Source organism: Hyperolius riggenbachi, chromosome 2, assembly GCF_040937935.1.
Source record: "Hyperolius riggenbachi isolate aHypRig1 chromosome 2, aHypRig1.pri, whole genome shotgun sequence".
NCBI lineage: Eukaryota > Metazoa > Chordata > Amphibia > Anura > Hyperoliidae > Hyperolius > Hyperolius riggenbachi.
This window is the reverse complement of record NC_090647.1, coordinates 147,258,746-147,277,199: the sequence shown is the minus strand read 5'-3', so window position 1 is coordinate 147,277,199 and position 18,454 is coordinate 147,258,746. Positions and strand designations below refer to the sequence as shown.

Genomic DNA, 18,454 nt, shown 5'->3' with positions numbered 1-18,454 from the left:
GGCGCCAGGGAACGGCGCCCTGGAGGTTGCCTGCGGCCACACTAAGCCGAAAGCGCCCGCTCTCGTCAGATCGCGGAAGCTAAGCGGCTTCAGGCCTGGTTAGTAGCTGCATGGGAGACCGGCTGTGAACCCCAGGTGCGGCAGGCGTTTTTTTGGGTTTGAGGCCCAATGGCTATGAGCACGCGTGGGAAACCTCACCTTCAAGGCGCCGGAACGGCGCCCTGGAGGTTGCCTGCGGCCACACTAAGCCGAAAGCACCCGCTCTCGTCAGATCGCGGAAGCTAAGCGGCTTCAGGCCTGGTTAGTAGCTGCATGGGAGACCGGCTGTGAACCCCAGGTGCTGCAGGCGTTGTTTTGGGTTTGAGGCCCAATGGCTATGAGCACGCGTGGGAAGCCTCACCTTCAAGGCGCCGGAACGGCGCCCTGGAGGTTGCCTGCGGCCACACTAAGCCGAAAGCGCCCGCTCTCGTCAGATCGCGGAAGCTAAGCGGCTTCAGGCCTGGTTAGTAGCTGCATGGGAGACCGGCTGTGAACCCCAGGTGCTGCAGGCGTTTTTTTGGGTTCGAGGCCCAATGGCTATGAGCACGCGTGGGAAGCCTCACCTTCAAGTCGCCGGAACGGCGCCTTGGAGGTTGCCTGCGGCCACACTAAGCCGAAAGCGCCCGCTCTCGTCAGATCGCGGAAGCTAAGCGGCTTCAGGCCTGGTTAGTAGCTGCATGGGAGACCGGCTGTGAACCCCAGGTGCGGCAGGCATTTTTTTGGGTTTGAGGCCCAATGGCTATGAGCACGCGTGGGAAGCCTCACCTTCAAGGCGCCGGAACGGCGCCCTGGAGGTTGCCTGCGGCCACACTAAGCCGAAAGCGCCCGCTCTCGTCAGATCGCGGAAGCTAAGCGGCTTCAGGCCTGGTTAGTAGCTGCATGGGAGACCAGCTGTGAACCCCAGGTGCTGCAGGCGTTTTTTTGGGTTTGAGACCCAATGGCTATGAGCACGCGTGGGAAGCCTCACCTTCAAGGCGCCGGAACGGCGCCCTGGAGGTTGCCTGCGGCCACACTAAGCCGAAAGCGCCCGCTCTCGTCAGATCGCGGAAGCTAAGCGGCTTCAGGCCTGGTTAGTAGCTGCATGGGAGACCGGCTGTGAACCCCAGGTGCTGCAGGCGGTTTTTTGGGTTTGAGGCCCAATGGCTATGAGCACGCGTGGAAAGCCTCACCTTCAAGGCGCCGGAACGGCGCCCTGGAGGTTGCCTGCGGCCACGCTAAGCCGAAAGCGCCCGCTCTCGTCAGATCGCGGAAGCTAAGCGGCTTCAGGCCTGGTTAGTAGCTGCATGGGAGACCGGCTGTGAACCCCAGGTGCTGCAGGCGTTGTTTTGGGTTTGAGGCCCAATGGCTATGAGCACGCGTGGGAAGCCTCACCTTCAAGGCGCCGGAACGGCGCCCTGGAGGTTGCCTGCGGCCACACTAAGCCGAAAGCGCCCGCTCTCGTCAGATCGCGGAAGCTAAGCGGCTTCAGGCCTGGTTAGTAGCTGCATGGGAGACCGGCTGTGAACCCCAGGTGCTGCAGGCGGTTTTTTGGGTTTGAGGCCCAATGGCTATGAGCACGCGTGGGAAGCCTCACCTTCAAGGCGCCGGAACGGCGCATTGGAGGTTGCCTGCGGCCACACTAAGCCGAAAGCGCCCGCTCTCGTTAGATCGCGGAAGCTAAGCGGCTTCAGGCCTGGTTAGTAGCTGCATGGGAGACCGGCTGTGAACCCCAGGTGCGGCAGGTGTTTTTTTGGGTTTGAGGCCCAATGGCAATGAGCACGCGTGGGAAGCCTCACCTTCAAGGCGCCGGAACGGCGCCCTGGAGGTTGCCTGCGGCCACGCTAAACCGAAAGCGCCCGCTCTCGTCAGATCGCAGAAGCTAAGCGGCTTCAGGCCTGGTTAGTAGCTGCATGGGAGACCGGCTGTGAACCCCAGGTGCTGCAGGCGGTTTTTTGGGTTTGAGGCCCAATGGCTATGAGCACGCGTGGGAAGCCTCACCTTCAAGGCGCCGGAGCGGCGCCTTGGAGGTTGCCTGCGGCCACACTAAGCCGAAAGCGCCCGCTCTTGTCAGATCGCGGAAGCTAAGCGGCTTCAGGCCTGGTTAGTAGCTGCATGGAAGACCGGCTGTGAACCCCAGGTGCGGCAGGCGTTTTTTTGGGTTTGAGGCCCAATGGCTATGAGCACGCGTGGGAAGCCTCACCTTCAAGGCGCCGGAATGGCGCCCTGGAGGTTGCCTGCGGCCACACTAAGCCGAAAGCGCCCGCTCTCGTCAGATCGCGGAAGCTAAGCGGCTTCAGGCCTGGTTAGTAGCTGCATGGGAGACCGGCTGTGAACCCCAGGTGATGCAGGCGTTTTTTTGGGTTTGAGGCCCAATGGCTATGAGCACGCGTGGAAAGCCTCACCTTCAAGGCGCCGGAACGGCGCCCTGGAGGTTGCCTGCGGCCACACTAAGCCGAAAGCGCCCGCTCTCGTCAGATCGCGGAAGCTAAGCGGCTTCAGGCCTGGTTAGTAGCTGCATGGGAGACCGGCTGTGAACCCCGGGTGCTGCAGGCGTTTTTTTTGGGTTTGAGACCCAATGGCTATGAGCACGCGTGGGAAGCCTCACCTTCAAGGCGCCGGAACGGCGCCCTGGAGGTTGCCTGCGGCCACACTAAGCTGAAAGCGCCCGCTCTCGTCAGATCGCGGAAGCTAAGCGGCTTCAGGCCTGGTTAGTAGCTGCATGGGAGACCGGCTGTGAACCCCAGGTGCTGCAGGCGGTTTTTTGGGTTTGAGGCCCAATGGCTATGAGCACGCGTGGGAAGCCTCACCTTCAAGGCGCCGGAGCGGCGCCTTGGAGGTTGCCTGCGGCCACACTAAGCCGAAAGCGCCCGCTCTTGTCAGATCGCGGAAGCTAAGCGGCTTCAGGCCTGGTTAGTAGCTGCATGGAAGACCGGCTGTGAACCCCAGGTGCGGCAGGCGTTTTTTTGGGTTTGAGGCCCAATGGCTATGAGCACGCGTGGGAAGCCTCACCTTCAAGGCGCCGGAATGGCGCCCTGGAGGTTGCCTGCGGCCACACTAAGCCGAAAGCGCCCGCTCTCGTCAGATCGCGGAAGCTAAGCGGCTTCAGGCCTGGTTAGTAGCTGCATGGGAGACCGGCTGTGAACCCCAGGTGATGCAGGCGTTTTTTTGGGTTTGAGGCCCAATGGCTATGAGCACGCGTGGAAAGCCTCACCTTCAAGGCGCCGGAACGGCGCCCTGGAGGTTGCCTGCGGCCACACTAAGCCGAAAGCGCCCGCTCTCGTCAGATCGCGGAAGCTAAGCGGCTTCAGGCCTGGTTAGTAGCTGCATGGGAGACCGGCTGTGAACCCCGGGTGCTGCAGGCGTTTTTTTTGGGTTTGAGACCCAATGGCTATGAGCACGCGTGGGAAGCCTCACCTTCAAGGCGCCGGAACGGCGCCCTGGAGGTTGCCTGCGGCCACACTAAGCTGAAAGCGCCCGCTCTCGTCAGATCGCGGAAGCTAAGCGGCTTCAGGCCTGGTTAGTAGCTGCATGGGAGACCGGCTGTGAACCCCGGGTGCTGCAGGCGTTTTTTTGGGTTTGAGACCCAATGGCTATGAGCACGCGTGGGAAGCCTCACCTTCAAGGCGCCGGAACGGCGCCCTGGAGGTTGCCTGCGGCCACACTAAGCTGAAAGCGCCCGCTCTCGTCAGATCGCGGAAGCTAAGCGGCTTCAGGCCTGGTTAGTAGCTGCATGGGAGACCGGCTGTGAACCCCAGGTGCTGCAGGCGTTGTTTTGGGTTTGAGGCCCAATGGCTATGAGCACGCGTGGGAAGCCTCACCTTCAAGGCGCCGGAACGGCGCCCTGGAGGTTGCCTGCGGCCACACTAAGCCGAAAGCTCCCGCTCTCGTCAGATCGCGGAAGCTATGCGGCTTCAGGCCTGGTTAGTAGCTGCATAGGAGACCGGCTGTGAACCACAGGTGCGGCAGGCGTTTTTTTGGGTTTGAGGCCCAATGGCTATGAGCACGCGTGGGAAGCCTCACCTTCAAGGCGCCGGAACGGCGCCCTGGAGGTTGCCTGCGGCCACACTAAGCCGAAAGCGCCCGCTCTCGTCAGATCGCGGAAGCTAAGCGGCTTCAGGCCTGGTTAGTAGCTGCATGGGAGACCGGCTGTGAACCCCAGGTGCTGCAGGCGGTTTTTTGGGTTTGAGGCCCAATGGCTATGAGCACGCGTGGGAAGCCTCACCTTCAAGGCGCCGGAACGGCGCCTTGGAGGTTGCCTGCGGCCACACTAAGCCGAAAGCGCTCGCTCTCGTCAGATCGCGGAAGCTAAGCGGCTTCAGGCCTGGTTAGTAGCTGCATGGGAGACCGGCTGTGAACCCCAGGTGCGGCAGGCGTTTTTTTGGGTTTGAGGCCCAATGGCTATGAGCACGCGTGGGAAGCCTCACCTTCAAGGCGCCGGAACGGCGCCCTGGAGGTTGCCTGCGGCCACACTAAGCCGAAAGCGCCCGCTCTCGTCAGATCGCGGAAGCTAAGCGGCTTCAGGCCTGGTTAGTAGCTGCATGGGAGACCGGCTGTGAACCCCAGGTGCTGCAGGCGTTGTTTTGGGTTTGAGGCCCAATGGCTATGAGCACGCGTGGGAAGCCTCACCTTCAAGGCGCCAGGGAACGGCGCCCTGGAAGTTGCCTGCGGCCACACTAAGCCGAAAGCGCCCGCTCTCGTCAGATCGCGGAAGCTAAGCGGCTTCAGGCCTGGTTAGTAGCTGCATGGGAGACCGGCTGTGAACCCCAGGTGCGGCAGGCGTTTTTTTGGGTTTGAGGCCCAATGGCTATGAGCACGCGTGGGAAACCTCACCTTCAAGGCGCCGGAACGGCGCCCTGGAGGTTGCCTGCGGCCACACTAAGCCGAAAGCACCCGCTCTCGTCAGATCGCGGAAGCTAAGCGGCTTCAGGCCTGGTTAGTAGCTGCATGGGAGACCGGCTGTGAACCCCAGGTGCTGCAGGCGTTGTTTTGGGTTTGAGGCCCAATGGCTATGAGCACGCGTGGGAAGCCTCACCTTCAAGGCGCCGGAACGGCGCCCTGGAGGTTGCCTGCGGCCACACTAAGCCGAAAGCGCCCGCTCTCGTCAGATCGCGGAAGCTAAGCGGCTTCAGGCCTGGTTAGTAGCTGCATGGGAGACCGGCTGTGAACCCCAGGTGCTGCAGGCGTTTTTTTGGGTTCGAGGCCCAATGGCTATGAGCACGCGTGGGAAGCCTCACCTTCAAGTCGCCGGAACGGCGCCTTGGAGGTTGCCTGCGGCCACACTAAGCCGAAAGCGCCCGCTCTCGTCAGATCGCGGAAGCTAAGCGGCTTCAGGCCTGGTTAGTAGCTGCATGGGAGACCGGCTGTGAACCCCAGGTGCGGCAGGCATTTTTTTGGGTTTGAGGCCCAATGGCTATGAGCACGCGTGGGAAGCCTCACCTTCAAGGCGCCGGAACGGCGCCCTGGAGGTTGCCTGCGGCCACACTAAGCCGAAAGCGCCCGCTCTCGTCAGATCGCGGAAGCTAAGCGGCTTCAGGCCTGGTTAGTAGCTGCATGGGAGACCAGCTGTGAACCCCAGGTGCTGCAGGCGTTTTTTTGGGTTTGAGACCCAATGGCTATGAGCACGCGTGGGAAGCCTCACCTTCAAGGCGCCGGAACGGCGCCCTGGAGGTTGCCTGCGGCCACACTAAGCCGAAAGCGCCCGCTCTCGTCAGATCGCGGAAGCTAAGCGGCTTCAGGCCTGGTTAGTAGCTGCATGGGAGACCGGCTGTGAACCCCAGGTGCTGCAGGCGGTTTTTTGGGTTTGAGGCCCAATGGCTATGAGCACGCGTGGAAAGCCTCACCTTCAAGGCGCCGGAACGGCGCCCTGGAGGTTGCCTGCGGCCACGCTAAGCCGAAAGCGCCCGCTCTCGTCAGATCGCGGAAGCTAAGCGGCTTCAGGCCTGGTTAGTAGCTGCATGGGAGACCGGCTGTGAACCCCAGGTGCTGCAGGCGTTGTTTTGGGTTTGAGGCCCAATGGCTATGAGCACGCGTGGGAAGCCTCACCTTCAAGGCGCCGGAACGGCGCCCTGGAGGTTGCCTGCGGCCACACTAAGCCGAAAGCGCCCGCTCTCGTCAGATCGCGGAAGCTAAGCGGCTTCAGGCCTGGTTAGTAGCTGCATGGGAGACCGGCTGTGAACCCCAGGTGCTGCAGGCGGTTTTTTGGGTTTGAGGCCCAATGGCTATGAGCACGCGTGGGAAGCCTCACCTTCAAGGCGCCGGAACGGCGCATTGGAGGTTGCCTGCGGCCACACTAAGCCGAAAGCGCCCGCTCTCGTTAGATCGCGGAAGCTAAGCGGCTTCAGGCCTGGTTAGTAGCTGCATGGGAGACCGGCTGTGAACCCCAGGTGCGGCAGGTGTTTTTTTGGGTTTGAGGCCCAATGGCAATGAGCACGCGTGGGAAGCCTCACCTTCAAGGCGCCGGAACGGCGCCCTGGAGGTTGCCTGCGGCCACGCTAAACCGAAAGCGCCCGCTCTCGTCAGATCGCAGAAGCTAAGCGGCTTCAGGCCTGGTTAGTAGCTGCATGGGAGACCGGCTGTGAACCCCAGGTGCTGCAGGCGGTTTTTTGGGTTTGAGGCCCAATGGCTATGAGCACGCGTGGGAAGCCTCACCTTCAAGGCGCCGGAGCGGCGCCTTGGAGGTTGCCTGCGGCCACACTAAGCCGAAAGCGCCCGCTCTTGTCAGATCGCGGAAGCTAAGCGGCTTCAGGCCTGGTTAGTAGCTGCATGGAAGACCGGCTGTGAACCCCAGGTGCGGCAGGCGTTTTTTTGGGTTTGAGGCCCAATGGCTATGAGCACGCGTGGGAAGCCTCACCTTCAAGGCGCCGGAATGGCGCCCTGGAGGTTGCCTGCGGCCACACTAAGCCGAAAGCGCCCGCTCTCGTCAGATCGCGGAAGCTAAGCGGCTTCAGGCCTGGTTAGTAGCTGCATGGGAGACCGGCTGTGAACCCCAGGTGATGCAGGCGTTTTTTTGGGTTTGAGGCCCAATGGCTATGAGCACGCGTGGAAAGCCTCACCTTCAAGGCGCCGGAACGGCGCCCTGGAGGTTGCCTGCGGCCACACTAAGCCGAAAGCGCCCGCTCTCGTCAGATCGCGGAAGCTAAGCGGCTTCAGGCCTGGTTAGTAGCTGCATGGGAGACCGGCTGTGAACCCCGGGTGCTGCAGGCGTTTTTTTGGGTTTGAGACCCAATGGCTATGAGCACGCGTGGGAAGCCTCACCTTCAAGGCGCCGGAACGGCGCCCTGGAGGTTGCCTGCGGCCACACTAAGCTGAAAGCGCCCGCTCTCGTCAGATCGCGGAAGCTAAGCGGCTTCAGGCCTGGTTAGTAGCTGCATGGGAGACCGGCTGTGAACCCCAGGTGCTGCAGGTGTTTTTTTGGGTTTGAGGCCCAATGGCTATGAGCACGCGTGGAAAGCCTCACCTTCAAGGAGCCGGAACGGCGCTGTGGAGGTTGCCTGCGGCCACACTAAGCCGAAAGCGCCCGCTCTTGTCAGATCGCGGAAGCTAAGTTGCTTTAGGCCTGGTTAGTAGCTGCATGGGAGACTGGCTGTGAACCCCAGGTGCTGCAGGCGTTTTTTTGGGTTTGAGACCCAATGGCTATGAGCACGCGTGGGAAACCTCACCTTCAAGGCGCCGGAACGGCGCCCTGGAGGTTGCTTGCGGCCACACTAATCTGAAAGCGCCCGCTCTCGTCAGATCACGGAAGCTAAGCGGCTTCAGGCCTGGTTAGTAGCTGCATGGGAGACCGGCTGTGAACCCCAGGTGCTGCAGGTGTTGTTTTGGGTTTGAGGCCCAATGGCTATGAGCACGCGTGGGAAGCCTCACCTTCAAGGCGCCGGAACGGCGCCCTGGAGGTTGCCTGCGGCCACACTAAGCCGAAAGCGCCCGCTCTCGTCAGATCGCGGAAGCTAAGCGGCTTCAGGCCTGGTTAGTAGCTGCATGGGAGACCGGCTGTGAACCCCAGGTGCTGCTGGCGTTTTTTTGGGTTTGAGGCCCAATGGCTATGAGCACGCGTGGGAAGCCTCACCTTCAAGGCGCCGGAACGGCGCCCTGGAGGTTGCCTGCGGCCACACTAAGCCGAAAGCGCCCGCTCTCGTCAGATCGCGGAAGCTAAGCGTCTTCAGGCCTGGTTAGTAGCTGCATGGGAGACCGGCTGTGAACCCCAGGTGCTGCAGGCGTTGTTTTGGGTTTGAGGCCCAATGGCTATGAGCACGCGTGGGAAGCCTCACCTTCAAGGCGCCGGAACGGCGCCCTGGAGGTTGCCTGCGGCCACACTAAGCCGAAAGCGCCCGCTCTCGTCAGATCGCGGAAGCTAAGCGGCTTCAGGCCTGGTTAGTAGCTGCATGGGAGACCGGCTGTGAACCCCAAGTGCTGCAGGCGTTGTTTTGGGTTTGAGGCCCAATGGCTATGAGCACGCGTGGGAAGCCTCACCTTCAAGGCGCCGGAACGGCGCCCTGGAGGTTGCCTGCGGCCACACTAAGCCGAAAGCGCCCGCTCTCGTCAGATCGCGGAAGCTAAGCGGCTTCAGGCCTGGTTAGTAGCTGCATGGGAGACTGGCTGTGAACCCCAGGTGCTGCAGGCGGTTTTTTGGGTTTGAGACCCAATGGCTATGAGCACGCGTGGGAAGCCTCACCTTCAAGGCGCCGGAACAGCGCCTTGGAGGTTGCCTGCGGCCACACTAAGCCGAAAGCGCCCGCTCTCGTCAGATTGCGGAAGCTAAGCGGCTTCAGGCCTGGTTAGTAGCTGCATGGGAGACCGGCTGTGAACCCCAGGTGCGGCAGGCGTTTTTTTGGGTTTGAGGCCCAATGGCTATGAGCACGCGTGGGAAGCCTCACCTTCAAGGCGCCGGAACGGCGCCCTGGAGGTTGCCTGCGGCCACACTAAGCCGAAAGCGCCCGCTCTCGTCAGATCGCGGAAGCTAAGCGGCTTCAGGCCTGGTTAGTAGCTGCATGGGAGACCGGCTGTGAACCCCAGGTGCTGCAGGCGTTGTTTTGGGTTTGAGGCCCAATGGCTATGAGCACGCGTGGGAAGCCTCACCTTCAAGGCGCCGGAACGGCGCCCTGGAGGTTGCCTGCGGCCACACTAAGCCGAAAGCGCCCGCTCTCGTCAGATCGCGGAAGCTAAGCGGCTTCAGGCCTGGTTAGTAGCTGCATAGGAGACCGGCTGTGAACCCCAGGTGCGGCAGGCGTTTTTTTGGGTTTGAGGCCCAATGGCTATGAGCACGCGTGGGAAGCCTCACCTTCAAGGCGCCGGAACGGCGCCCTGGAGGTTGCCTGCGGCCACACTAAGCCGAAAGCGCCCGCTCTCGTCAGATCGCGGAAGCTAAGCGGCTTCAGGCCTGGTTAGTAGCTGCATGGGAGCCGGCTGTGAACCCCAGGTGCTGCAGGCGGTTTTTTGGGTTTGAGGCCTAATGGCTATGAGCACGCGTGGGAAGCCTCACCTTCAAGGCGCCGGAACGGCGCCTTGGAGGTTGCCTGCGGCCACACTAAGCCGAAATCGCCCGCTCTCGTCAGATCGCGGAAGCTAAGCGGCTTCAGACCTGGTTAGTAGCTGCATGGGAGACCGGCTGTGAACCCCAGGTGCGGCAGGCGGTTTTTTGGGTTTGAGGCCCAATGGCTATAAGCACGCGTGGGAAGCCTCACCTTCAAGGCGCCGGAACGGCGCCCTGGAGGTTGCCTGCGGCCACACTAAGCCGAAAGCGCCCGCTCTCGTCAGATCGCGGAAGCTAAGCGGCTTCAGGCCTGGTTAGTAGCTGCATGGGAGACCGGCTGTGAACCCCAGGTGCTGCAGGCGTTGTTTTGGGTTTGAGGCCCAATGGCTATGAGCACGCGTGGGAAGCCTCACCTTCAAGGCGCCGGAACGGCGCCCTGGAGGTTGCCTGCGGCCACACTAAGCCGAAAGCGCCTGCTCTCGTCAGATCGCGGAAGCTAAGCGGCTTCAGGCCTGGTTAGTAGCTGCATGGGAGACCGGCTGTGAACCCCAGGTGCTGCAGGTGGTTTTTTGGGTTTGAGGCCCAATGGCTATGAGCACGCGTGGGAAGCCTCACCTTCAAGGCGCCGGAACGGCGCCCTGGAGGTTGCCTGCGGCCACACTAAGCCGAAAGCGCCCGCTCTCGTCAGATCGCGGAAGCTAAGCGGCTTCAGGCCTGGTTAGTAGCTGCATGGGAGACCGGCTGTGAACCCCAGGTGCTGCAGGCGTTGTTTTGGGTTTGAGGCCCAATGGCTATGAGCACGCGTGGGAAGCCTCACCTTCAAGGCGCCGGAACGGCGCCCTGTAGGTTGCCTGTGGCCACACTAAGCCGAAAGCGCCCGCTCTCGTCAGATCGCGGAAGCTAAGCGGCTTCAGGCCTGGTTAGTAGCTGCATGGGAGACCGGCTGTGAACCCCAGGTGCTGCAGGCGGTTTTTTGGGTTTGAGGCCCAATGGCTATGAGCACGCGTGGGAAGCCTCACCTTCAAGGCGCCGGAACGGCGCCTTGGAGGTTGCCTGCGGCCACACTAAGCCGAAAGCGCCCGCTCTCGTCAGATCGCGGAAGCTAAGCGGCTTCAGGCCTGGTTAGTAGCTGCATGGGAGAGCGGCTGTGAACCCCAGGTGCGGCAGGCGTTTTTTTGGGTTTGAGGCCCAATGGCTATGAGCACGCGTGGGAAGCCTCACCTTCAAGGCGCCGGAACGGCGCCCTGGAGGTTGCCTGCGGCCACACTAAGCCGAACGCGTCAGATCGCGGAAGCTAAGCGGCTTCAGGCCTGGTTAGTAGCTGCATGGGAGACCGGCTGTGAACCCCAGGTGCTGCAGGCGTTGTTTTGGGTTTGAGGCCCAATGGCTATGAGCACGCGTGGGAAGCCTCACCTTCAAGGCGCCGGAACGGCGCCCTGGAGTTTGCCTGCGGCCACACTAAGCCAAAAGCGCCCGCTCTCGTCAGATCGCAGAAGCTAAGCGGCTTCAGGCCTGGTTAGTAGCTGCATGGGAGACCGGCTGTGAACCCCAGGTGCTGCAGGCGGTTTTTTGGGTTTGAGGCCCAATGGCTATGAGCACGCGTGGGAAGCCTCACCTTCAAGGCGCCGGAACGGCGCCTTTGAGGTTGCCTGCGGCCACACTAAGCCGAAAGCGCCCGCTCTCGTCAGATCGCGGAAGCTAAGCGGCTTCAGGCCTGGTTAGTAGCTGCATGGGAGACCGGCTGTGAACCCCAGGTGCGGCAGGCGTTTTTTTGGGTTTGAGGCCCAATGGCTATGAGCACGCGTCGGAAGCCTCACCTTCAAGGCGCCGGAACGGCGCCCTGGAGGTTGCCTGCGGCCACACTAAGCCGAAAGCGCCCGCTCTCGTCAGATCGCGGAAGCTAAGCGGCTTCAGGCCTGGTTAGTAGCTGCATGGGAGACGGGCTGTGAACCCCAGGTGCTGCAGGCGTTGTTTTGGGTTTGAGGCCCAATGGCTATGAGCACGCGTGGGAACCCTCACCTTCAAGGCGCCGGAACGGCGCCTTGGAGGTTGCCTGCAGCCACACTAAGCCGAAAGCGCCCGCTCTCGTCAGATCGCGGAAGCTAAGCGGCTTCAGGCCTGGTTAGTAGCTGCATGGGAGACCGGCTGTGAACCCCAGGTGCGGCAGGCGTTTTTTTGGGTTTGAGGCCCAATGGCTATGAGCACGCGTGGGAAGCCTCACCTTCAAGGCGCCGGAACGGCGCCCTGGAGGTTGCCTGCGGCCACACTAAGCTGAAAGCGCCCGCGATTGTCAGATCGCAGAAGCTAAGCGGCTTCAGGCCTGGTTAGTAGCTGCATGGGAGACCAGCTGTGAACCCCAGGTGCTGCAGGTGTTTTTTTGGGTTTGAGACCCAATGGCTATGAGCACGCGTGGGAAGCCTCACCTTCAAGGCGCCGGAACGGCGCCCTGGAGGTTGCCTGCGGCCACACTAAGCCGAAAGCGCCCGCTCTCGTCAGATCGTGGAAGCTAAGCGGCTTCAGGCCTGGTTAGTAGCTGCATGGGAGACCGGCTGTGAACCCCAGGTGCTGCAGGTGTTTTTTTTGGGTTTGAGGCCCAATGGCTATGAGCACGCGTGGGAAGCCTCACCTTCAAGGCGCCGGAACGGCGCCCTGGAGGTTGCCTGCGGCCACACTAAGCCGAAAGTGCCCGCTCTTGTCAGATCGTGAAAGCTAAGCGGCTTCAGGCCTGGTTAGTAGCTGCATGGGAGACCGGCTGTGAACCCCAGGTGCGGCAGGTGTTTTTTTGGGTTTGAGACCCAATGGCTATGAGCACGCGTGCAAAGCCTCACCTTCAAGGCGCCGGAACGGCACCCTGGAGGTTGCCTGCGGCCACACTAAGCCGAAAGCACCCGCTCTCGTCAGATCGCGGAAGCTAAGCGGCTTCAGGCCTGGTTAGTAGCTGCATGGGAGACCGGCTGTGAACCATAGGTGCTGCAGGCGTTTTTTTGGGTTTGAGGCCCAATGGCTATGAGCACGCGTGGGAAGCCTCACCTTCAAGGCGCCGGAACGGCGCCTTGGAGGTTGCCTGCGGCCACACTAAGCCGAAAGCGCCCGCTCTCGTCAGATCGCGGAAGCTAAGCGGCTTCAGGCCTGGTTAGTAGCTGCATGGGAGACCGGCTGTGAACCCCAGGTGCTGCAGGTGTTGTTTTGGGTTTGAGGCCCAATGGCTATGAGCACGCGTGGGAAGCCTCACCTTCAAGGCGCCCGAACGGCGCCCTGGAGGTTGCCTGCGGCCACACTAAGCCGAAAGCGCCCGCTCTCGTCAGATCGCGGAAGCTAAGTGGCTTCAGGCCTGGTTAGTAGCTGCATGGGAGACCGGCTGTGAACCCCAGGTGCTGCAGGCGTTTTTTTGGGTTTGAGGCCCAATGGTTATGAGCACGCGTGGGAAGCCTCACCTTCAAGGCGCCGGAACGGCGCCTTGGAGGTTGCCTGCGGCCACACTAAGCCGAAAGCGCCCGCTCTCGTCAGATCGCGGAAGCTAAGCGGCTTCAGGCCTGGTTAGTAGCTGCATGGTAGACCGGCTGTGAACCCCAGGTGCGGCAGGTGTTTTTTTGGGTTTGAGGCCCAATGGCTATGAGCACGCGTGGGAAGCCTCACCTTCAAGGCGCCGGAACGGCGCCCTGGAGGTTGCCTGCGGCCACACTAAGCCGAAAGCGCCCGCTCTCGTCAGATCGCAGAAGCTAAGTGGCTTCAGGCCTGGTTAGTAGCTGCATGGGAGACCGGCTGTGAACCCCAGGTGCTGCAGGCGTTGTTTTGGGTTTGAGACCCAATGGCTATGAGCACGCGTGGGAAGCCTCACCTTCAAGGCGCCGGAACGGCGCCCTGGAGGTTGCCTGCGGCCACACTAAGCCGAAAGCGCCCGCTCTCGTCAGATCGCGGAAGCTAAGCGGCTTCAGGCCTGGTTAGTAGCTGCATGGGAGACCGGCTGTGAACCCCAGGTGCTGCAGGCTTTTTTTTGGGTTTGAGACCCAATGGCTATGAGCACGCGTGGGAAGCCTCACCTTCAAGGCGCCGGAACGGCGCCCTGAAGGTTGCCTGCGGCCACACTAAGCCGAAAGCACCCGCTCTCGTCAGATCGCGGAAGCTAAGCGGCTTCAGGCCTGGTTAGTAGCTGCATGGGAGACCGGCTGTGAACCCCAGGTGCTGCAGGCGTTTTTTTGGGTTTGAGGCCCAATGGCTATGAGCACGCGTGGGAAGCCTCACCTTCAAGGCGCCGGAACGGCGCCCTGGAGGTTGCCTGCGGCCACACTAAGCCGAAAGCGCCCGCTCTCGTCAGATCGCGGAAGCTAAGCGGCTTCAGGCCTGGTTAGTAGCTGCATGGGAGACCGGCTGTGAACCCCAGGTGCTGCAGGTGTTTTTTTGGGTTTGAGGCCCAATGGCTATGAGCACGCGTGGGAAGCCTCACCTTCAAGGCGCCGGAACGGCGCCCTGGAGGTTGCCTGCGGCCACACTAAGCCGAAAGCGCCCGCTCTCGTCAGATCGCGGAAGCTAAGCGGCTTCAGGCCTGGTTAGTAGCTGCATGGGAGACCGGCTGTGAACCCCAGGTGCTGCATGGTTTTTTTTGGGTTTGAGGCCCAATGGCTATGAGCACGCGTGGGAAGCCTCACCTTCAAGGCGCCGGAACGGCGCCCTGGAGGTTGCCTGCGGCCACACTAAGCCGAAAGCGCCCGCTCTCGTCAGATCGCGGAAGCTAAGCGGCTTCAGGCCTGGTTAGTAGCTGCATGGGAGACCGACTGTGAACCCCAGGTGCTGCAGGCGTTGTTTTGGGTTTGAGGCCCAATGGCTATGAGCACGCGTGGGAAGCCTCACCTTCAAGGCGCCAGAACGGCGCCCTGGAGGTTGCCTGCGGCCACACTAAGCCGAAAGCGCCCGCTCTCGTCAGATTGCGGAAGCTAAGCGGCTTCAGGCCTGGTTAGTAGCTGCATGGGAGACCGGCTGTGAACCCCAGGTGCTGCAGGCGGTTTTTTGGGTTTAAGGCCCAATGGCTATGAGCACGCGTGGGAAGCCTCACCTTCAAGGCGCCGGAACGGCGCCTTGGAGGTTGCCTGTGGCCACACTAAGCCGAAAGCGCCCGCTCTCGTCAGATCGCGGAAGCTAAGCGGCTTCAGGCCTGGTTAGTAGCTGCATGGGAGACCGGCTGTGAACCCCAGGTGCGGCAGGCGTTGTTTTGGGTTTGAGGCCCAATGGCTATGAGCACGCGTGGAAAGCCTCACCTTCAAGGCGCCGGAACGGCGCCTTGGAGGTTGCCTGCGGCCACACTAAGCCGAAAGCGCCCGCTCTCGTCAGATCGCGGAAGCTAAGCGGCTTCAGGCCTGGTTAGTAGCTGCATGGGAGACCGGCTGTGAACCCCAGGTGCTGCAGGCATTGTTTTGGGTTTGAGGCCCAATGGCAATGAGCACGTGTGGGAAGCCTCACCTTCAAGGCGCCGGAACGGCGCCCTGGAGGTTGCCTGCGGCCACACTAAGCCGAAAGCGCCCGCTCTCATCAGATCGCGGAAGCTAAGCGGCTTCAGGCCTGGTTAGTAGCTGCATGGGAGACCGGCTGTGAACCCCAGGTGCTGCAGGCATTGTTTTGGGTTTGAGGCCCAATGGCTATGAGCACGCGTGGGAAGCCTCACCTTCAAGGCGCCGGAACGGCGCCCTGGAGGTTGCCTGCGGCCACACTAAGCCGAAAGCGCCTGCTCTCGTCAGATCGCGGAAGCTAAGCGGCTTCAGGCCTGGTTAGTAGCTGCATGGGAGACCGGCTGTGAACCCCAGGTGCTGCAGGCGTTGTTTTGGGTTTGAGGCCCAATGGCTATGAGCACGCGTGGGAAGCCTCACCTTCAAGGCGCCGGAACGGCGCCCTGGAGGTTGAATGCGGCCACACTAAGCCGAAAGCGCCCGCTCTCGTCAGATCGCGGAAGCTAAGCGGCTTCAGGCCTGGTTAGTAGCTGCATGGAAGACCGGCTGTGAACCCCAGGTGCTGCAGGCGTTGTTTTGGGTTTGAGGCCCAATGGCTATGAGCACGCGTGAGAAGCCTCACCTTCAAGGCGCCGGAACGGCGCCCTGGAGGTTGCCTGCGGCCACACTAAGCCGAAAGCGCCCGCTCTCGTCAGATCGCGGAAGCTAAGCGGCTTCAGGCCTGGTTAGTAGCTGCATGGGAGACCGGCTGTGAACCCCAGGTGCTGCAGGCGGTTTTTTGGGTTTGAGGCCCAATGGCTATGAGCACGCGTGGGAAGCCTCACCTTCAAGGCGCCGGAACGGCGCCTTGGAGGTTGCCTGCGGCCACACTAAGCCGAAAGCGCCCGCTCTCGTCAGATTGCGGAAGCTAAGCGGCTTCAGGCCTGGTTAGTAGCTGCATGGGAGACCGGCTGTGAACCCCAGGTGCTGCAGGCATTGTTTTGGGTTTGAGGCCCAATGGCTATGAGCACGCGTGGGAAGCCTCACCTTCAAGGCGCCGGAACGGCGCCCTGGAGGTTGCCTGCGGCCACACTAAGCCGAAAGCGCCCGCTCTCGTCAGATCGCGGAAGCTAAGCGGCTTCAGGCCTGGTTAGTAGCTGCATGGGAGACCGGCTGTGAACCCCAGGTGCTGCAGGCGTTGTTTTGGGTTTGAGGCCCAATGGCTATGAGCACGCGTGGGAAGCCTCACCTTCAAGGCGCCGGAACGGCGCCCTGGAGATTGCCTGCGGCCACACTAAGCCGAAGGCGCCCGCTCTCGTCAGATCGTGGAAGCTAAGCGGCTTCAGGCCTGGTTAGTAGCTGCATGGGAGACCGGCTGTGAACCCCAGGTGCTGCAGGCGGTTTTTTGGGTTTGAGGCCCAATGGCTATGAGCACGCGTGGGAAGCCTCACCTTCAAGGCGCCGGAACGGCGCCTTGGAGGTTACCTGCGGCCACACTAAGCCGAAAGCGCCCGCTCTCGTCAGATCGCGGAAGCTAAGCGGCTTCAGGCCTGGTTAGTAGCTGCATGGGAGACCGGCTGTGAACCATAGGTGCTGCAGGCATTTTTTTGGGTTTGAGGCCCAATGGCTATGAGCACGCGTGGGAAGCCTCACCTTCAAGGCGCCGGAACGGCGCCTTGGAGGTTGCCTGCGGCCACACTAAGCCGAAAGCGCCCGCTCTCGTCAGATCGCGGAAGCTAAGCGGCTTCAGGCCTGGTTAGTAGCTGCATGGGAGACCGGCTGTGAACCCCAGGTGCTGCAGGCGTTGTTTTGGGTTTGAGGCCCAATGGCTATGAGCACGCGTGGGAAGCCTCACCTTCAAGGCGCCCGAACGGCGCCCTGGAGGTTGCCTGCGGCCACACTAAGCCGAAAGCGCCCGCTCTCGTCAGATCGCGGAAGCTAAGTGGCTTCAGGCCTGGTTAGTAGCTGCATGGGAGACCGGCTGTGAACCCCAGGTGCTGCAGGCGTTTTTTTGGGTTTGAGGCCCAATGGTTATGAGCACGCGTGGGAAGCCTCACCTTCAAGGCGCCGGAACGGCGCCTTGGAGGTTGCCTGCGGCCACACTAAGCCGAAAGCGCCCGCTCTCGTCAGATCGCGGAAGCTAAGCGGCTTCAGGCCTGGTTAGTAGCTGCATGGTAGACCGGCTGTGAACCCCAGGTGCGGCAGGTGTTTTTTTGGGTTTGAGGCCCAATGGCTATGAGCACGCGTGGGAAGCCTCACCTTCAAGGCGCCGGAACGGCGCCCTGGAGGTTGCCTGCGGCCACACTAAGCCGAAAGCGCCCGCTCTCGTCAGATCGCAGAAGCTAAGCGGCTTCAGGCCTGGTTAGTAGCTGCATGGGAGACCGGCTGTGAACCCCAGGTGCTGCAGGCGTTGTTTTGGGTTTGAGACCCAATGGCTATGAGCACGCGTGGGAAGCCTCACCTTCAAGGCGCCGGAACGGCGCCCTGGAGGTTGCCTGCGGCCACACTAAGTCGAAAGCGCCCGCTCTCGTCAGATCGCGGAAGCTAAGCGGCTTCAGGCCTGGTTAGTAGCTGCATGGGAGACCGGCTGTGAACCCCAGGTGCTGCAGGCGTTTTTTTTGGGTTTGAGACCCAATGGCTATGAGCACGCGTGGGAAGCCTCACCTTCAAGGCGCCGGAACGGCGCCCTGAAGGTTGCCTGCGGCCACACTAAGCCGAAAGCGCCCGCTCTCGTCAGATCGCGGAAGCTAAGCGGCTTCAGGCCTGGTTAGTAGCTGCATGGGAGACCGGCTGTGAACCCCAGGTGCTGCAGGCGTTTTTTTGGGTTTGAGGCCCAATGGCTATGAGCACGCGTGGGAAGCCTCACCTTCAAGGCGCCGGAACGGCGCCCTGGAGGTTGCCTGCGGCCACACTAAGCCGAAAGCGCCCGCTCTCGTCAGATCGCGGAAGCTAAGCGGCTTCAGGCCTGGTTAGTAGCTGCATGGGAGACCGGCTGTGAACCCCAGGTGCTGCAGGTGTTTTTTTGGGTTTGAGGCCCAATGGCTATGAGCACGCGTGGGAAGCCTCACCTTCAAGGCGCCGGAACGGCGCCCTGGAGGTTGCCTGCGGCCACACTAAGCCGAAAGCGCCCGCTCTCGTCAGATCGCGGAAGCTAAGCGGCTTCAGGCCTGGTTAGTAGCTGCATGGGACACCGGCTGTGAACCCCAGGTGCTGCATGGTTTTTTTTGGGTTTGAGGCCCAATGGCTATGAGCACGCGTGGGAAGCCTCACCTTCAAGGCGCCGGAACGGCGCCCTGGAGGTTGCCTGCGGCCACACTAAGCCGAAAGCGCCCGCTCTCGTCAGATCGCGGAAGCTAAGCGGCTTCAGGCCTGGTTAGTAGCTGCATGGGAGACCGACTGTGAACCCCAGGTGCTGCAGGCGTTGTTTTGGGTTTGAGGCCCAATGGCTATGAGCACGCGTGGGAAGCCTCACCTTCAAGGCGCCAGAACGGCGCCCTGGAGGTTGCCTGCGGCCACACTAAGCCGAAAGCGCCCGCTCTCGTCAGATTGCGGA

The 18,454-nt window shown here is 61.8% G+C and overlaps 28 non-coding genes and 62 pseudogenes across 28 annotated transcripts; all 90 read left to right on the top strand.

Annotated features, from left to right (window-relative positions):
- Nucleotides 1-28: 28 nt before the first annotated feature.
- On the top strand, nucleotides 29-147 carry LOC137559222 (5S ribosomal RNA; annotated as a pseudogene).
- An 83-nt stretch (nucleotides 148-230) lies between these two features.
- LOC137559141 (5S ribosomal RNA) lies at nucleotides 231-349 on the top strand. Its single transcript, XR_011029762.1, has one exon. It is a non-coding gene; the product is annotated as a 5S ribosomal RNA (ribosomal RNA).
- Nucleotides 350-432: 83 nt separating this feature from the next.
- On the top strand, nucleotides 433-551 carry LOC137554648 (5S ribosomal RNA). The gene has a single exon (XR_011027397.1). It is a non-coding gene; the product is annotated as a 5S ribosomal RNA (ribosomal RNA).
- Nucleotides 552-634: 83 nt separating this feature from the next.
- Nucleotides 635-753, top strand: LOC137558501 (5S ribosomal RNA; annotated as a pseudogene).
- Nucleotides 754-836: 83 nt separating this feature from the next.
- LOC137549962 (5S ribosomal RNA) lies at nucleotides 837-955 on the top strand. Its single transcript, XR_011026871.1, has one exon. It is a non-coding gene; the product is annotated as a 5S ribosomal RNA (ribosomal RNA).
- Nucleotides 956-1,038: 83 nt separating this feature from the next.
- LOC137554647 (5S ribosomal RNA) lies at nucleotides 1,039-1,157 on the top strand. The gene has a single exon (XR_011027396.1). It is a non-coding gene; the product is annotated as a 5S ribosomal RNA (ribosomal RNA).
- An 83-nt stretch (nucleotides 1,158-1,240) lies between these two features.
- Nucleotides 1,241-1,359, top strand: LOC137557732 (5S ribosomal RNA; annotated as a pseudogene).
- An 83-nt stretch (nucleotides 1,360-1,442) lies between these two features.
- Nucleotides 1,443-1,561, top strand: LOC137554646 (5S ribosomal RNA). Its single transcript, XR_011027395.1, has one exon. It is a non-coding gene; the product is annotated as a 5S ribosomal RNA (ribosomal RNA).
- An 83-nt stretch (nucleotides 1,562-1,644) lies between these two features.
- LOC137549227 (5S ribosomal RNA) lies at nucleotides 1,645-1,763 on the top strand (annotated as a pseudogene).
- An 83-nt stretch (nucleotides 1,764-1,846) lies between these two features.
- Nucleotides 1,847-1,965, top strand: LOC137551423 (5S ribosomal RNA; annotated as a pseudogene).
- Nucleotides 1,966-2,048: 83 nt separating this feature from the next.
- Nucleotides 2,049-2,167, top strand: LOC137551746 (5S ribosomal RNA; annotated as a pseudogene).
- Nucleotides 2,168-2,250: 83 nt separating this feature from the next.
- LOC137547513 (5S ribosomal RNA) lies at nucleotides 2,251-2,369 on the top strand (annotated as a pseudogene).
- Nucleotides 2,370-2,452: 83 nt separating this feature from the next.
- LOC137556772 (5S ribosomal RNA) lies at nucleotides 2,453-2,571 on the top strand. Its single transcript, XR_011029411.1, has one exon. It is a non-coding gene; the product is annotated as a 5S ribosomal RNA (ribosomal RNA).
- An 84-nt stretch (nucleotides 2,572-2,655) lies between these two features.
- LOC137557116 (5S ribosomal RNA) lies at nucleotides 2,656-2,774 on the top strand (annotated as a pseudogene).
- An 83-nt stretch (nucleotides 2,775-2,857) lies between these two features.
- LOC137551745 (5S ribosomal RNA) lies at nucleotides 2,858-2,976 on the top strand (annotated as a pseudogene).
- An 83-nt stretch (nucleotides 2,977-3,059) lies between these two features.
- Nucleotides 3,060-3,178, top strand: LOC137547511 (5S ribosomal RNA; annotated as a pseudogene).
- An 83-nt stretch (nucleotides 3,179-3,261) lies between these two features.
- On the top strand, nucleotides 3,262-3,380 carry LOC137556771 (5S ribosomal RNA). The gene has a single exon (XR_011029410.1). It is a non-coding gene; the product is annotated as a 5S ribosomal RNA (ribosomal RNA).
- Nucleotides 3,381-3,464: 84 nt separating this feature from the next.
- Nucleotides 3,465-3,583, top strand: LOC137558105 (5S ribosomal RNA; annotated as a pseudogene).
- Nucleotides 3,584-3,666: 83 nt separating this feature from the next.
- Nucleotides 3,667-3,785, top strand: LOC137557115 (5S ribosomal RNA; annotated as a pseudogene).
- Nucleotides 3,786-3,868: 83 nt separating this feature from the next.
- LOC137553595 (5S ribosomal RNA) lies at nucleotides 3,869-3,987 on the top strand (annotated as a pseudogene).
- Nucleotides 3,988-4,070: 83 nt separating this feature from the next.
- On the top strand, nucleotides 4,071-4,189 carry LOC137554645 (5S ribosomal RNA). The gene has a single exon (XR_011027394.1). It is a non-coding gene; the product is annotated as a 5S ribosomal RNA (ribosomal RNA).
- Nucleotides 4,190-4,272: 83 nt separating this feature from the next.
- On the top strand, nucleotides 4,273-4,391 carry LOC137548659 (5S ribosomal RNA; annotated as a pseudogene).
- Nucleotides 4,392-4,474: 83 nt separating this feature from the next.
- LOC137554644 (5S ribosomal RNA) lies at nucleotides 4,475-4,593 on the top strand. The gene has a single exon (XR_011027393.1). It is a non-coding gene; the product is annotated as a 5S ribosomal RNA (ribosomal RNA).
- An 85-nt stretch (nucleotides 4,594-4,678) lies between these two features.
- Nucleotides 4,679-4,797, top strand: LOC137559221 (5S ribosomal RNA; annotated as a pseudogene).
- Nucleotides 4,798-4,880: 83 nt separating this feature from the next.
- LOC137559027 (5S ribosomal RNA) lies at nucleotides 4,881-4,999 on the top strand. The gene has a single exon (XR_011029751.1). It is a non-coding gene; the product is annotated as a 5S ribosomal RNA (ribosomal RNA).
- An 83-nt stretch (nucleotides 5,000-5,082) lies between these two features.
- LOC137554643 (5S ribosomal RNA) lies at nucleotides 5,083-5,201 on the top strand. The gene has a single exon (XR_011027392.1). It is a non-coding gene; the product is annotated as a 5S ribosomal RNA (ribosomal RNA).
- Nucleotides 5,202-5,284: 83 nt separating this feature from the next.
- Nucleotides 5,285-5,403, top strand: LOC137558500 (5S ribosomal RNA; annotated as a pseudogene).
- Nucleotides 5,404-5,486: 83 nt separating this feature from the next.
- On the top strand, nucleotides 5,487-5,605 carry LOC137549951 (5S ribosomal RNA). Its single transcript, XR_011026870.1, has one exon. It is a non-coding gene; the product is annotated as a 5S ribosomal RNA (ribosomal RNA).
- Nucleotides 5,606-5,688: 83 nt separating this feature from the next.
- Nucleotides 5,689-5,807, top strand: LOC137554642 (5S ribosomal RNA). The gene has a single exon (XR_011027391.1). It is a non-coding gene; the product is annotated as a 5S ribosomal RNA (ribosomal RNA).
- An 83-nt stretch (nucleotides 5,808-5,890) lies between these two features.
- LOC137557731 (5S ribosomal RNA) lies at nucleotides 5,891-6,009 on the top strand (annotated as a pseudogene).
- Nucleotides 6,010-6,092: 83 nt separating this feature from the next.
- LOC137554641 (5S ribosomal RNA) lies at nucleotides 6,093-6,211 on the top strand. The gene has a single exon (XR_011027390.1). It is a non-coding gene; the product is annotated as a 5S ribosomal RNA (ribosomal RNA).
- An 83-nt stretch (nucleotides 6,212-6,294) lies between these two features.
- LOC137549225 (5S ribosomal RNA) lies at nucleotides 6,295-6,413 on the top strand (annotated as a pseudogene).
- Nucleotides 6,414-6,496: 83 nt separating this feature from the next.
- LOC137551422 (5S ribosomal RNA) lies at nucleotides 6,497-6,615 on the top strand (annotated as a pseudogene).
- Nucleotides 6,616-6,698: 83 nt separating this feature from the next.
- On the top strand, nucleotides 6,699-6,817 carry LOC137551744 (5S ribosomal RNA; annotated as a pseudogene).
- Nucleotides 6,818-6,900: 83 nt separating this feature from the next.
- LOC137547510 (5S ribosomal RNA) lies at nucleotides 6,901-7,019 on the top strand (annotated as a pseudogene).
- An 83-nt stretch (nucleotides 7,020-7,102) lies between these two features.
- On the top strand, nucleotides 7,103-7,221 carry LOC137556770 (5S ribosomal RNA). The gene has a single exon (XR_011029409.1). It is a non-coding gene; the product is annotated as a 5S ribosomal RNA (ribosomal RNA).
- Nucleotides 7,222-7,304: 83 nt separating this feature from the next.
- Nucleotides 7,305-7,423, top strand: LOC137559053 (5S ribosomal RNA; annotated as a pseudogene).
- Nucleotides 7,424-7,506: 83 nt separating this feature from the next.
- On the top strand, nucleotides 7,507-7,625 carry LOC137552863 (5S ribosomal RNA; annotated as a pseudogene).
- Nucleotides 7,626-7,708: 83 nt separating this feature from the next.
- On the top strand, nucleotides 7,709-7,827 carry LOC137552650 (5S ribosomal RNA; annotated as a pseudogene).
- An 83-nt stretch (nucleotides 7,828-7,910) lies between these two features.
- On the top strand, nucleotides 7,911-8,029 carry LOC137558261 (5S ribosomal RNA; annotated as a pseudogene).
- An 83-nt stretch (nucleotides 8,030-8,112) lies between these two features.
- On the top strand, nucleotides 8,113-8,231 carry LOC137559118 (5S ribosomal RNA; annotated as a pseudogene).
- An 83-nt stretch (nucleotides 8,232-8,314) lies between these two features.
- Nucleotides 8,315-8,433, top strand: LOC137547531 (5S ribosomal RNA; annotated as a pseudogene).
- Nucleotides 8,434-8,516: 83 nt separating this feature from the next.
- Nucleotides 8,517-8,635, top strand: LOC137558382 (5S ribosomal RNA; annotated as a pseudogene).
- An 83-nt stretch (nucleotides 8,636-8,718) lies between these two features.
- LOC137549502 (5S ribosomal RNA) lies at nucleotides 8,719-8,837 on the top strand (annotated as a pseudogene).
- Nucleotides 8,838-8,920: 83 nt separating this feature from the next.
- Nucleotides 8,921-9,039, top strand: LOC137554640 (5S ribosomal RNA). The gene has a single exon (XR_011027389.1). It is a non-coding gene; the product is annotated as a 5S ribosomal RNA (ribosomal RNA).
- Nucleotides 9,040-9,122: 83 nt separating this feature from the next.
- On the top strand, nucleotides 9,123-9,241 carry LOC137549793 (5S ribosomal RNA; annotated as a pseudogene).
- Nucleotides 9,242-9,324: 83 nt separating this feature from the next.
- On the top strand, nucleotides 9,325-9,442 carry LOC137549700 (5S ribosomal RNA; annotated as a pseudogene).
- Nucleotides 9,443-9,525: 83 nt separating this feature from the next.
- Nucleotides 9,526-9,644, top strand: LOC137550728 (5S ribosomal RNA; annotated as a pseudogene).
- An 83-nt stretch (nucleotides 9,645-9,727) lies between these two features.
- LOC137554639 (5S ribosomal RNA) lies at nucleotides 9,728-9,846 on the top strand. The gene has a single exon (XR_011027388.1). It is a non-coding gene; the product is annotated as a 5S ribosomal RNA (ribosomal RNA).
- Nucleotides 9,847-9,929: 83 nt separating this feature from the next.
- Nucleotides 9,930-10,048, top strand: LOC137547593 (5S ribosomal RNA; annotated as a pseudogene).
- An 83-nt stretch (nucleotides 10,049-10,131) lies between these two features.
- Nucleotides 10,132-10,250, top strand: LOC137554637 (5S ribosomal RNA). The gene has a single exon (XR_011027386.1). It is a non-coding gene; the product is annotated as a 5S ribosomal RNA (ribosomal RNA).
- An 83-nt stretch (nucleotides 10,251-10,333) lies between these two features.
- Nucleotides 10,334-10,452, top strand: LOC137556963 (5S ribosomal RNA; annotated as a pseudogene).
- An 83-nt stretch (nucleotides 10,453-10,535) lies between these two features.
- Nucleotides 10,536-10,654, top strand: LOC137551300 (5S ribosomal RNA; annotated as a pseudogene).
- A 275-nt stretch (nucleotides 10,655-10,929) lies between these two features.
- Nucleotides 10,930-11,048, top strand: LOC137549861 (5S ribosomal RNA; annotated as a pseudogene).
- Nucleotides 11,049-11,131: 83 nt separating this feature from the next.
- Nucleotides 11,132-11,250, top strand: LOC137559220 (5S ribosomal RNA; annotated as a pseudogene).
- Nucleotides 11,251-11,333: 83 nt separating this feature from the next.
- On the top strand, nucleotides 11,334-11,452 carry LOC137548457 (5S ribosomal RNA; annotated as a pseudogene).
- An 83-nt stretch (nucleotides 11,453-11,535) lies between these two features.
- Nucleotides 11,536-11,654, top strand: LOC137559495 (5S ribosomal RNA; annotated as a pseudogene).
- An 83-nt stretch (nucleotides 11,655-11,737) lies between these two features.
- On the top strand, nucleotides 11,738-11,856 carry LOC137554544 (5S ribosomal RNA; annotated as a pseudogene).
- An 83-nt stretch (nucleotides 11,857-11,939) lies between these two features.
- On the top strand, nucleotides 11,940-12,058 carry LOC137548205 (5S ribosomal RNA; annotated as a pseudogene).
- Nucleotides 12,059-12,142: 84 nt separating this feature from the next.
- LOC137554137 (5S ribosomal RNA) lies at nucleotides 12,143-12,261 on the top strand (annotated as a pseudogene).
- An 83-nt stretch (nucleotides 12,262-12,344) lies between these two features.
- LOC137559133 (5S ribosomal RNA) lies at nucleotides 12,345-12,463 on the top strand (annotated as a pseudogene).
- Nucleotides 12,464-12,546: 83 nt separating this feature from the next.
- On the top strand, nucleotides 12,547-12,665 carry LOC137557345 (5S ribosomal RNA; annotated as a pseudogene).
- Nucleotides 12,666-12,748: 83 nt separating this feature from the next.
- Nucleotides 12,749-12,867, top strand: LOC137558066 (5S ribosomal RNA; annotated as a pseudogene).
- An 83-nt stretch (nucleotides 12,868-12,950) lies between these two features.
- LOC137550855 (5S ribosomal RNA) lies at nucleotides 12,951-13,069 on the top strand (annotated as a pseudogene).
- An 83-nt stretch (nucleotides 13,070-13,152) lies between these two features.
- Nucleotides 13,153-13,271, top strand: LOC137549299 (5S ribosomal RNA; annotated as a pseudogene).
- Nucleotides 13,272-13,354: 83 nt separating this feature from the next.
- Nucleotides 13,355-13,473, top strand: LOC137548976 (5S ribosomal RNA). Its single transcript, XR_011026765.1, has one exon. It is a non-coding gene; the product is annotated as a 5S ribosomal RNA (ribosomal RNA).
- An 83-nt stretch (nucleotides 13,474-13,556) lies between these two features.
- On the top strand, nucleotides 13,557-13,675 carry LOC137558909 (5S ribosomal RNA). The gene has a single exon (XR_011029736.1). It is a non-coding gene; the product is annotated as a 5S ribosomal RNA (ribosomal RNA).
- Nucleotides 13,676-13,758: 83 nt separating this feature from the next.
- Nucleotides 13,759-13,877, top strand: LOC137557344 (5S ribosomal RNA; annotated as a pseudogene).
- Nucleotides 13,878-13,960: 83 nt separating this feature from the next.
- Nucleotides 13,961-14,079, top strand: LOC137548290 (5S ribosomal RNA; annotated as a pseudogene).
- Nucleotides 14,080-14,162: 83 nt separating this feature from the next.
- Nucleotides 14,163-14,281, top strand: LOC137550068 (5S ribosomal RNA). Its single transcript, XR_011026882.1, has one exon. It is a non-coding gene; the product is annotated as a 5S ribosomal RNA (ribosomal RNA).
- Nucleotides 14,282-14,364: 83 nt separating this feature from the next.
- Nucleotides 14,365-14,483, top strand: LOC137558819 (5S ribosomal RNA; annotated as a pseudogene).
- Nucleotides 14,484-14,566: 83 nt separating this feature from the next.
- LOC137548243 (5S ribosomal RNA) lies at nucleotides 14,567-14,685 on the top strand (annotated as a pseudogene).
- An 83-nt stretch (nucleotides 14,686-14,768) lies between these two features.
- On the top strand, nucleotides 14,769-14,887 carry LOC137557250 (5S ribosomal RNA). Its single transcript, XR_011029544.1, has one exon. It is a non-coding gene; the product is annotated as a 5S ribosomal RNA (ribosomal RNA).
- Nucleotides 14,888-14,970: 83 nt separating this feature from the next.
- LOC137556918 (5S ribosomal RNA) lies at nucleotides 14,971-15,089 on the top strand. Its single transcript, XR_011029508.1, has one exon. It is a non-coding gene; the product is annotated as a 5S ribosomal RNA (ribosomal RNA).
- An 83-nt stretch (nucleotides 15,090-15,172) lies between these two features.
- LOC137557793 (5S ribosomal RNA) lies at nucleotides 15,173-15,291 on the top strand (annotated as a pseudogene).
- Nucleotides 15,292-15,374: 83 nt separating this feature from the next.
- LOC137551059 (5S ribosomal RNA) lies at nucleotides 15,375-15,493 on the top strand (annotated as a pseudogene).
- Nucleotides 15,494-15,576: 83 nt separating this feature from the next.
- Nucleotides 15,577-15,695, top strand: LOC137554636 (5S ribosomal RNA). The gene has a single exon (XR_011027385.1). It is a non-coding gene; the product is annotated as a 5S ribosomal RNA (ribosomal RNA).
- An 83-nt stretch (nucleotides 15,696-15,778) lies between these two features.
- Nucleotides 15,779-15,897, top strand: LOC137558119 (5S ribosomal RNA; annotated as a pseudogene).
- Nucleotides 15,898-15,980: 83 nt separating this feature from the next.
- Nucleotides 15,981-16,099, top strand: LOC137554634 (5S ribosomal RNA). Its single transcript, XR_011027384.1, has one exon. It is a non-coding gene; the product is annotated as a 5S ribosomal RNA (ribosomal RNA).
- Nucleotides 16,100-16,182: 83 nt separating this feature from the next.
- LOC137548398 (5S ribosomal RNA) lies at nucleotides 16,183-16,301 on the top strand (annotated as a pseudogene).
- An 83-nt stretch (nucleotides 16,302-16,384) lies between these two features.
- LOC137549604 (5S ribosomal RNA) lies at nucleotides 16,385-16,503 on the top strand (annotated as a pseudogene).
- An 83-nt stretch (nucleotides 16,504-16,586) lies between these two features.
- LOC137554633 (5S ribosomal RNA) lies at nucleotides 16,587-16,705 on the top strand. Its single transcript, XR_011027383.1, has one exon. It is a non-coding gene; the product is annotated as a 5S ribosomal RNA (ribosomal RNA).
- Nucleotides 16,706-16,788: 83 nt separating this feature from the next.
- LOC137558065 (5S ribosomal RNA) lies at nucleotides 16,789-16,907 on the top strand (annotated as a pseudogene).
- Nucleotides 16,908-16,990: 83 nt separating this feature from the next.
- LOC137550854 (5S ribosomal RNA) lies at nucleotides 16,991-17,109 on the top strand (annotated as a pseudogene).
- Nucleotides 17,110-17,192: 83 nt separating this feature from the next.
- LOC137559519 (5S ribosomal RNA) lies at nucleotides 17,193-17,311 on the top strand (annotated as a pseudogene).
- An 83-nt stretch (nucleotides 17,312-17,394) lies between these two features.
- LOC137557066 (5S ribosomal RNA) lies at nucleotides 17,395-17,513 on the top strand (annotated as a pseudogene).
- Nucleotides 17,514-17,597: 84 nt separating this feature from the next.
- LOC137554632 (5S ribosomal RNA) lies at nucleotides 17,598-17,716 on the top strand. The gene has a single exon (XR_011027382.1). It is a non-coding gene; the product is annotated as a 5S ribosomal RNA (ribosomal RNA).
- An 83-nt stretch (nucleotides 17,717-17,799) lies between these two features.
- LOC137557343 (5S ribosomal RNA) lies at nucleotides 17,800-17,918 on the top strand (annotated as a pseudogene).
- An 83-nt stretch (nucleotides 17,919-18,001) lies between these two features.
- Nucleotides 18,002-18,120, top strand: LOC137549909 (5S ribosomal RNA; annotated as a pseudogene).
- Nucleotides 18,121-18,203: 83 nt separating this feature from the next.
- LOC137550057 (5S ribosomal RNA) lies at nucleotides 18,204-18,322 on the top strand. The gene has a single exon (XR_011026881.1). It is a non-coding gene; the product is annotated as a 5S ribosomal RNA (ribosomal RNA).
- Nucleotides 18,323-18,454: the final 132 nt, after the last annotated feature.